This window comes from Saccoglossus kowalevskii, chromosome 19, assembly GCF_978046115.1.
Source record: "Saccoglossus kowalevskii chromosome 19, keSacKowa6.1, whole genome shotgun sequence".
In the NCBI taxonomy this organism is placed as follows: domain Eukaryota; kingdom Metazoa; phylum Hemichordata; class Enteropneusta; family Harrimaniidae; genus Saccoglossus; species Saccoglossus kowalevskii.
The window spans coordinates 29,671,957-29,681,959 of NC_140659.1; the positions used below are offsets into that span (position 1 = coordinate 29,671,957).

A 10,003-nucleotide genomic window follows, 5' to 3' on the forward strand; every position below is an offset into this window, starting at 1 on the left:
AGATACGATCATCACGAACGTAAAATCAATCGTTGCGTAATTGAATGCTAAGATGCGTGGTCAACTCAATATAAGTGGTGTTACGTCATAACATATACTGACACGTGTGCGTATGTTATTTGTGAGACGACACATGGTGTCTTGTATAATATTTCAGTTGAAAGAACTCCCAAAAATTAATCTACTATAATCAGATTGGTGGTCGCGTGAGTGCGGTCTTGGGCTGTTCTGTTGTTTTCCTGATAAGACAGGCATCTCGTCAGTGCATTTGCTAGCTTCAGACTAGTAATACAACAGACTCGCAACGTGGCGTTTTATTTTGAAGTAATGCGTGCCACGTTTGTTTAGATTATCAGTTCTTATCGTACCGAGTAAACGTTGCTGAGCAACAAGATTTTCATTAGATCTCACAAAATAACGCGAGATCTATTCATATTACAATAAACTATCGCGATGCATCGCGAGATATAAAGACAGGAAGTGGCATAGACGACAGTAGCTGTCAGTGAACTTCGAAGATGGCATTTACGGAAAAATTTGGCGAATCTGAGGACGATAATTACGAGTGGGAAGCTATTTTAGGAGAACATTTTGACAAAGATAATGACAATTTCTCTGAAGAACTTGGCAGTCCTAGATCGGCAACCCCTGAGCGAATTGTGTTTTTCATTTACTGAAATTAAGAATAAATGGAAATATACTGGGCTATTTTTATACAAAACAATGCGGAAGTCAAACAAAATTAGTGAAACTCGAAATAGAAAATTGAAACAGTCACTGAACAACGCGTAGATCGCGTACTATGAAGTCGAACGCGACAAAAATAACACACCTCCAGTTTTTACCGTTACCGGATTACGCTGATACGCTAAGAGATATCATGTACATGGCACTAGCTATCCCATGTTTCGGCATCCCGGAACACGAAAACAAAACGGGTAACACAAAAAGAGGTATAATCGTTCAAATAGCAGCGATATGCTCTCTCCGAAAAAAATATTGGAAACCTTCCGCAAAATCCGCAACAGCGAGAAATATCGTTTCAAAGTTGCTCATTATATATTCAAAAACTATTTGAGGTAAACACTAAGACATTCAATTACTTGTAACTCCCCTGATTGTTGGTCGATTCTTAAAATTCTTACACAGCTGCAAAGGTCAAAATGTCCAGAACGCATCTCTCGTTTTTTTCAAATTTCCGGATCCGTTTTACTAAGAAATACGCAATTTCCGAAGAAGCGCGAAGTGTGCAGAATATCCAGTGTTCGGTAAACTTCGACGGTGTCTATGCCAATGCTACAGAGCGTGGCACACGTAGCATCTACAATTAAGCCGATTAACACCTTAAACAATAGGCGTTGCGAGTCTGTTGTATTACTAGTCTGAGTACTAGCCAAACATTCCATTATACGGATTGAGGTTCCCTTTAATTTTAAATAATTTGTGTTTCCGTACATTCAATCATTGAGTTCTTGTTCAAACATTGAGATCTTGCTAATCGCTCTTCCCTAATCAAGAACAGTTTGTGTCGGATAGTGTCCGATATCATTCTTCGACATTTACAACAGAAAAACTCCCTCAGAAGTGAAAAGTGCAATATCGTCTGGGTCTTTGTGTTTCAAATAAATGATTGTAATGAAAATATGTAATTCCCGGACAGGGAGATACGATCACCACGAACGTAAAATCAATCGTTGCGTAATTGAATGCTAAGGTGTCTTGTATAATATTTCAGTTGAAAGAACTCCCAGAAATTAATCTACTATAATCAGATTGGTGGTCGCGTGAGTGCGGTCTTGGGCTGTTCTGTTGTTTTCCTGATAAGACAGGCATCTCGTCAGTGCATTTACTAGCCAAACATTCCATTATACGGTACATGCTCGTCAAAACTCACCGTTTCAAAAGTATATGTACTTCAAGTTAAACAATGTGTATAGCTTGTTGCTATAACAACTAATTTCGATGCAGGATCGGTTCCTGGAAGTATGGTCTCTCCTCACAAGGGGTTCTCCAAACTCTGTTCTAAGATTATAGGATCGATCAACAAAAGTTTGTTGTCTGACCAACTTGCCATTTCGTTGACGGCAATCGCAAAATGCTAATTGAAACGCTGTTCTGTACTGTCTACTGGTTCCATATATCAACGGACTGACAGCAGCATTCACCATTGGAAGCCACCGAACTAGCTCTAACCAGATATACGGCCGATAAATGTTTTCTACGCCAGGCAATGTGTTGTATAATCGTAAGAAAAGGTCTAAATGGTACGGAAAACGGCAAATGAAAAATACGCCAGCGACAACCGCTAACATTATGACAAGTTGTTGCCGCCCATGTGCTCGTTTTCTTAAAAATCGTCGTGCCATTGCGTTGTATTGTTTTGGTCTTCTATGTAAGGCAATCGCAGTACGGCAGTTCATAATAGCTATCATGGTGAAAAGAGTTACAAACGTAACTATGGGTACTGTGACATAAGCGAGGGCTTGTAGAAATGTGTCAAACTCGATTAAACAGCCTGAGGTTGAGAACTCTGTTGGATATTTATTTATTTATTTATTAACACACAACATCCCCCGGAGGGGATGAAAAGGGTTACAAATCAGATATTAGTAAAAGAAAAAAAACACATAAAAAGTAAGGGAACAAAAAGGCATAAAAAAAAAAAAAGATAATAATTTGAATACAAGGAATGTATTACTGGCTTAGTTTATGTAGGTGCTGCTGTCTTGTATTAAAACAGTTTTTTAAATATTGCGCTAAAGGAATAGACATTTTCTCGTCACTTAGTAATGATATGAATTTATTTTCATTACTAAATTTGTCAAAATTTGGTATACGTTTATTAGCTACAATGTAAAGTTTTAATCTTATTTCATTGTAATGAGGACAATTTGTGACAAAATGTTGTTCATCTTCAACATGGTCATTGTCGCACATATTGCAGACTCTGTCTTTAAAATCCAATCCTGTATGCCGGCCTGTTTCAATTTTCAGACAGTGGTTGCCAAGTCTAAATTTTGTTAAGGATTTGCGAAGTTCACTGTTTTTCATAATTGTTAAGTAGTTTTCTTGTTCTATTTTGGTTTTAAAAAGTTTGTAGGTTCTTAGTTTATTTTTAGAATTTGATTTTTTCCTATTGTCATTATTTATTTCATTTTTCCACTCAGTGGAATCGGTGTCCGTGTTGTTGGCGTTCCATATCACGCACACAGTATGCCAATCCAGAGTTAGCGGGACCAGCGCAATACAAATGTGAACTTCGCAAATCCACAGTCTCTCAACACCCGGTTGGGAAACGTTAATACTTCTTTTGTCTCAATGCGCGTTTCGCCTTCGTAAAATTGTTTATTCCGACCGAGTGTGAGCCCAAGCCTACTTAGCTTATTAACATAAAATTAGCATAGGGTATGACATCATTTTTACCCAGAAGCCTTTTCGATTCACTTCTACGCATGCACTTTGTTTTGATTTTTACTTCAACGTGAGAGACGATAATTATTTTAACGAGATGTGACATCGATTGGAATGATATATTGGAAGAAGAACCAGATTATGTTGCTGCCGAGTACATGAAAGGAGACGTAGACAAATCTGAGTCGGAGGCATCGTCGCAGTCGTAGCCATCCACGACGATCGCAACGACTTCTGTCAGGGCCGCTAAAAGCCTTTCTAATATAGTTTATGAATGTCCCACATGCACTAAACAATATAAAAGTGCGAGTGGTTTTCGAGGGCATGTGAAGACCATCCACAATCAAGACCTAAAAGGTATGTACCATCATTCATGTCTAAAACACTGTCTTACTTTTACGATTACGTCTCTGTATAATTGTGAGGGGGTGTGTCATTTTCCGTACTGCCGGAATCAAAGATGTACAGAAATCGGCATTCATGTTCCTGGTTTTGCTTGTTGTGTAATTTTGAAATCGTAATCTCCAAAGTAGTGTCACAGGTTCGGACGACAGTGTTAACTTTTTAGTACAGAGACTCTCACTTCATTGTGTTCAAAATTGGTGTGAATGACAGATAATGCCCATAAGAGCAGTTGTCTGTGGTTCAGTCTAGTCACAGTCCCTCAACTTGAGGGACTGTGGTCTAGTGTTTATTACCTGAGTCTGAGGCATTTCCTTTCTCAGGGAGGGTTTGTGAGTTAATATTGTCTTAATTATTTCATGTATTATTGGTGAATGATGAATTGATTATTAAATATAGTGTGTCCTTTTATTGCAGCTTCTAAATACAAGTGCCAAGTTGGAAAATTACACAAAACTGATATAACACCACAACAAAATTCTGGTAAGTTTGTTGATTTATTATCTCCCAAGATTATAGTTGAGGGACTGTGTTCACATTCATCCATATTTTAATTTAATTTTATTGCTTTGTTAACCAGAACAAGAAATGTTTTCAATTTATGATTCTATTCAAGTTGTGCAAATTAGAACTAGTGTGGATCAGTCATAGACATGAAAATTAATTTGCTAATTATGTGATTGAAATCATACATAGCAAAATAGAATTTGATAACGCTGCCTTATGAAAGTTGTTTATTTACTTTGTCTTTTCACTCAGACAAGCCACAGTCTACAGACAAAGCTGCATCAAGTCAGAGACAAGATTTGCCACCTTTTGGCGTTTTGTGTTGAGGGACTGTGGCAAATCCTTAACAAAATTTAGACTTGGCAACCACTGTCTGAAAATTGAAACAGGCCGGCATACAGGATTGGATTTTAAAGACAGAGTCTGCAATATGTGCGACAATGACCATGTTGAAGATGAACAACATTTTGTCACAAATTGTCCTCATTACAATGAAATAAGATTAAAACTTTACATTGTAGCTAATAAACGTATACCAAATTTTGACAAATTTAGTAATGAAAATAAATTCATATCATTACTAAGTGACGAGAAAATGTCTATTCCTTTAGCGCAATATTTAAAAAACTGTTTTAATACAAGACAGCAGCACCTACATAAACTAAGCCAGTAATTCATTCCTTGTATTCAAATTATTATCTTTTTTTTTTTTTTTATGCCTTTTTGTTCCCTTACTTTTTATGTGGTTATTTTTCTTTTACTAAATATCTGATTTGTAACCCTTTTCATCCCCTCCGGGGGATGTTGTGTGTTAATAAATAAATAAATAAATAAACAAATGTGACCTTGATAATAGGATTGTGTTCAAATAATAGAAGCTGACATTTTTGGACTAACATTATGTAATTGAAACACAAAATATAAGTATTAGAGGGATTACAAACGAGGCTATAGTTAATATGGGTGGATGATTTGCTGGAGCCCTTGGTAAATTTATGTAATTGATTTTTCTGTGACAATGTATACATGTATGAACAAATAAGATAGGATAGGATAGGATATTTTATTTGGAACGTACACAAAAACAATGCTTCAGTAAAGTCCAACGTAAGAAACATACAGTATCACAACTAAACTAAAATAATTTTAAAATCTGAAAAACAAAATTAGCTAAAATACTACAAATATATTTGTCTACACTAGAGAAAACATTAATAAACAATTCTCCATTTGGTAATGTTTGATAGTCAGGTGAGTATTTGAACAATGTATAGAGGATTTTTTTGCTGTGTTCTGAAAAACTGTCACAATGAAAAAAGTAATGTTTTTCATCACCCACATCCTTAGAGTCACATTTGTTACATACCCTGTCAATTTTATTTATTCCCCTGTGACGGCCTATTTCAATTGGCAAGAAGTGGGCTGAAATACGAAATTTGGTTAATGCTACTCTGTGTTTTTTATATCATCCAAGTATTTTTCAAATTTATAATTATTTTTGAATGTTTTATAAGTACTTAGTTTATTATGACCAGTTTTATTCAACTGACTTTTAACATTTGTTGAGTAAATTTGGTTTAACCTTTCTTTAAATAGATTGCAAAAATTTGCCTGATTAGTATCCATGTTTGTCACAATTATGTAAAAATAGTGTGAATAGAATAAACGTCTGTAATGAACAAGGAAAAAATAAAGTTTTTATTTTTTATCTTAACCATCAATATACAACAAGTTTACCAAAAAATTCGAGTAAGAATAAAGTAAAAAGTTGAACCAATAGGAGATACAGGTGATGGTTGAATTATCTCGCCTGGAAGAAAATAAAATCAAAGAAAGCTTAGAAAGAACTCCCATGTGCTGAGAGTATTGAAGACACAGTAAAAATTAATTCAAAATTACTTGTACTTGAGATATTGATGGAATAGCTGAAAACTAATTATGTAAATCAGGTAACTGATATGAACAGATTTAAGTGTAAAACTAATAAGGTCTGCACAATGTACCAAGTTTCATTGAAATGTGATTAGAACCCAAAAAATATTAATTATTATGCTAAATAGAGAGTTAATATGAACAGATTTTAACCCAAAATTAATCAGGCTGTCTATTGTCCTAGAGCATTTATGTACCAAGTTTTATTCAAATGTGATGATCAATACTTGAGATATCAGTATTAATTAATTATGTTAATTAAGTGATTAAGAAGCATACATATTTACCAAAAACTAATATGGTGTATAGTCCTAGGTTCATTGAAATGTGATGGTACTCTTTAAAAGTTTCATTGAAATCCAATGAGTGGTTTGTAGACATCAGTGCAACAGCCATAGAACAGCAAAAAATTAACTAATTATGCAAATTAGGTAATTAATAGGCACAATTATTTATTCCAAAATTAATCAGGTCTCTGCATAGTCCTAGAAAATGTCGCAAGTCTCATTGAAATGTGATGATTAGTACTTGAGATATCAGGTGAAAAGCTGAAAATTAACTAATTATGCTAATAAGGTGATTAATATGCACAAATATTTACCCAAAAACTAATTAGGTCTCTGCACAGTCCTCAAGTAACTATGTACCATGTTTCATTGATATGTGATCATTACTACTCGAAATATCAAAAGCAGAAAATTAATTAATTATGCAAATTAGGTAATTAATATGTACTGATATTACCCTAAACACTACCAGGTCTGTGCAGTGTCATATGACATCTATGTACCAAGTTTCATTGAAATGTTATGATTAGTACTTGAGGTATCAGTGGAAAAGCCGAAAATTGATTAATCATTATGTAAATTAGGTAATTAATAATATTAACAGATTTTTACCCAAAACTAATCAAATCTGCGCATTAGTTCAGAGCATCCATGTGCCAAGTTTCATTGAAATCCAATGAGTGGTTCTTCAAATATCAGTGGAACAGTCATGGAACAGCTTGGAATCAGTTAATTATCATTCAAATTAGCTAATTAATATTCATAGATTTTTACCAAAACCTAATCAACTCTGCGCATTATCCCAGAGCATCTATGTACCAAGTTTCACCAAAATTTGATTAGTGGTTCTTGAGATAACGATGGAACAAAAAAAGTGACATACATACATACATACATACATACAGACAGGGTAACTGCAAAGACTCCCTTTCGTGCTTCGCACACGGGAGTCAAAAACAAGTGGTAAGGATTATATAATTGTAATGAATGATTTGAGTAAGGTGTTGAGTAGAGGAATGTTCAATAGGAAGAACATTGTTGAAATGCTTTGGAAATGATTGGACTTTCCATAAATTAAATCATAGACCTTACTCTTTCTAAGGTCTATGATTAAATCTTGAGGCACATTGTAAGTAACTATTGAGAGGATGCTGAAAGCACTACCATGCATTCAAGCATCCTCTCAATGAAAACACAGGTTATGCACATTTTTATTATAATGAGGTAAATTAGTGTTGTAAATGGAGTGTCATGATTAAATCTGATATGATGCAAAAGCAGATAAGTGTTGACGGAAGACCCAAATGATAGGTATCACCACCGACCAATTTGGTAGTAGTCATATTGCCGAAAATACTATATCTTGTTGTTTTCAATAAGTATATGTGCAGCAACAATAAACTGTACAAAACCAGTAGTTAACTGTTTACAAGACAGTATTATAGACCCATATCATGCAAAGTTACAGGGTGTTGTATAAATATACCCCCTTACTTTTAGGCTATTGTATGTTCATCCAACTGTCCATTCAGAATGAATAAGAAATAAAGTAGGTGCAAAGAGACTATATGGAATGTAATTGTACTTCATAGAGTTATCAATGATGATATCAATTCCATCAAACTGATAGAACTGGTAAAAGTAATGAATTTATCGCATGGCAATGGTAATGTGTCATCTGACATATAACCGGAGTGAATTGACCATGTGCAAAAACAGCATTGTTGGTTTGCATAAGACAGCCCACACACATGCTATAAGGAGTAAACTCCTTGTATCACCAATGACAGGGCTGTAAATGAGTCAACATCAAACCAGAAACATAGAATGTAAATGCATGGACCTGTTTGTACAGAATCTCAGTTCATCCCTCATTATTTATGTGGATCATGTTAAAAAGATCTCAAACCATTATGAGGCCAATGAAAAACAATTTTGGTGTTTCTAGTATTAGAGTAAAAATATTTGGTAGTTAGGCAGGGATTTTATTATTTTAGATTTATTTTTTCCCCAACATGTTCAGTCTATATCAAATACAATCATTTTAAACAATTTTTTTTTACATGATGATATTACTATCAAATTTTGTTTATTTTAGAAAAAGGTAACTCATTTCCATAAAAATGAAATGAATAACAAATGACAACACATGTCATTGTTTAAGGTTGAGGTGAGTGGCATGAACTGTTGATCGGTGGCACCATTTCAAAAATGGCAGCTGGCAACAGAAAAACCTTCACTGATGTACAGGTGTATGTAGTGAGCACAAGGAATTAGCCCCTATCAGTTTCTGCCTAATAAATGACAGTTATGTACATTCCTACTGTGGCCATTTACCTACAATAGCAACAACATAAGCATGATAAAAGCCCTCTGATGTACACATTGCAGCTCTTGCTGTTACTTGCATGTGACAAAAATCCGCCTAAATCTCAAGAAACTTGTAGTGAGCCAAACAATGATCATGAAAAAGTAAGAATGAATACAGCCAGCCAGCCATGCCAATGTGGTGAATCAAATGCAATTTCTTGCATGACTTTCTGCTCAATATTATACAGTGTGTGGTAGCCTATGCCGAATAATCAATGGTGTGGTCACAAATGATCATGAAGATTTAATCATGATCACATACTTCATATACACTATAACATTACGTTAATGGGCAAAGACTATAAATCATGTCCATGCCCCTAGACATGGCTACATCCGAGGTCATCATTTTGCCAATGCCATTCTTGCATGTCATTATTGCTGGTTGCATAGACTAGACTATTAATGTACAAGTATTTACACATACATCATTACACAGATTTAGATGCTATTTTATTGAGATGCATCGCGACAACTGTGGCCGTGAAGGACCGGTAGGTTAGGTAATTGTTACTAGTCGCACCGTGCACACACATCATATGAGTTCACAGGCCATAGGCCTAGTAAATCGCTGTCATCATTTATATACGATGCAATATTTATGTTTGGTCATTAGTTTCTCTGATTCATGACATCATGTGCCAATAAATCCTGAAAATTGGCTTTGCTAAGTGATGAGTCGTTTAGTACAAAACACTGAATGATCATAGCATGGTGTGCAGAGTTTTAGAGGTAAAGCAATTGTTAAGAATATATTAAAATGTGTGGAAAAGGGCAAAGGCTCTTTACCTTAGTACAATCAATGTCTGTACGGCGTCCTGGACTGGCTGGCAAATAACACGTCATCGAAAGATGCGTGTACGTGTAGTGTAGACAATTTCCATGACGCTGCATTGCATGCGTAGAGTCAACGTCACGATTTCTGCGTATCAATTTTTCTCCGCTTTTTTCAACAAATAATTCACTTTTTTCTCATGGAAAAACGTCGTCAATCTTATTTTATTAGCCTGAACTTTGTCTTGACAGCGCAAATTATACCCAAATAAACGTCTTTGGATGATTTCTGGCACCCAAAATTGATTCTCGACTCAGTC

The 10,003-nt window shown here is 35.0% G+C and overlaps 2 long non-coding RNA genes across 2 annotated transcripts; one reads left to right on the forward strand and one right to left on the reverse strand.

The window, feature by feature from the left end:
- Positions 1 to 3,463: 3,463 nt before the first annotated feature.
- LOC146731466 (uncharacterized) lies at positions 3,464 to 6,014 on the forward strand. The gene is made up of 3 exons (XR_014927400.1): positions 3,464 to 3,768; positions 4,231 to 4,296; positions 4,573 to 6,014. It is a non-coding gene; the product is annotated as an uncharacterized LOC146731466 (long non-coding RNA).
- On the reverse strand, positions 5,993 to 9,750 carry LOC146731467 (uncharacterized). The gene is made up of 2 exons (XR_014927399.1): positions 9,699 to 9,750; positions 5,993 to 6,130 (listed from the first exon to the last, which is right to left on the reverse strand). It is a non-coding gene; the product is annotated as an uncharacterized LOC146731467 (long non-coding RNA).
- Between the last annotated feature and the right edge of the window lie 253 nt (positions 9,751 to 10,003).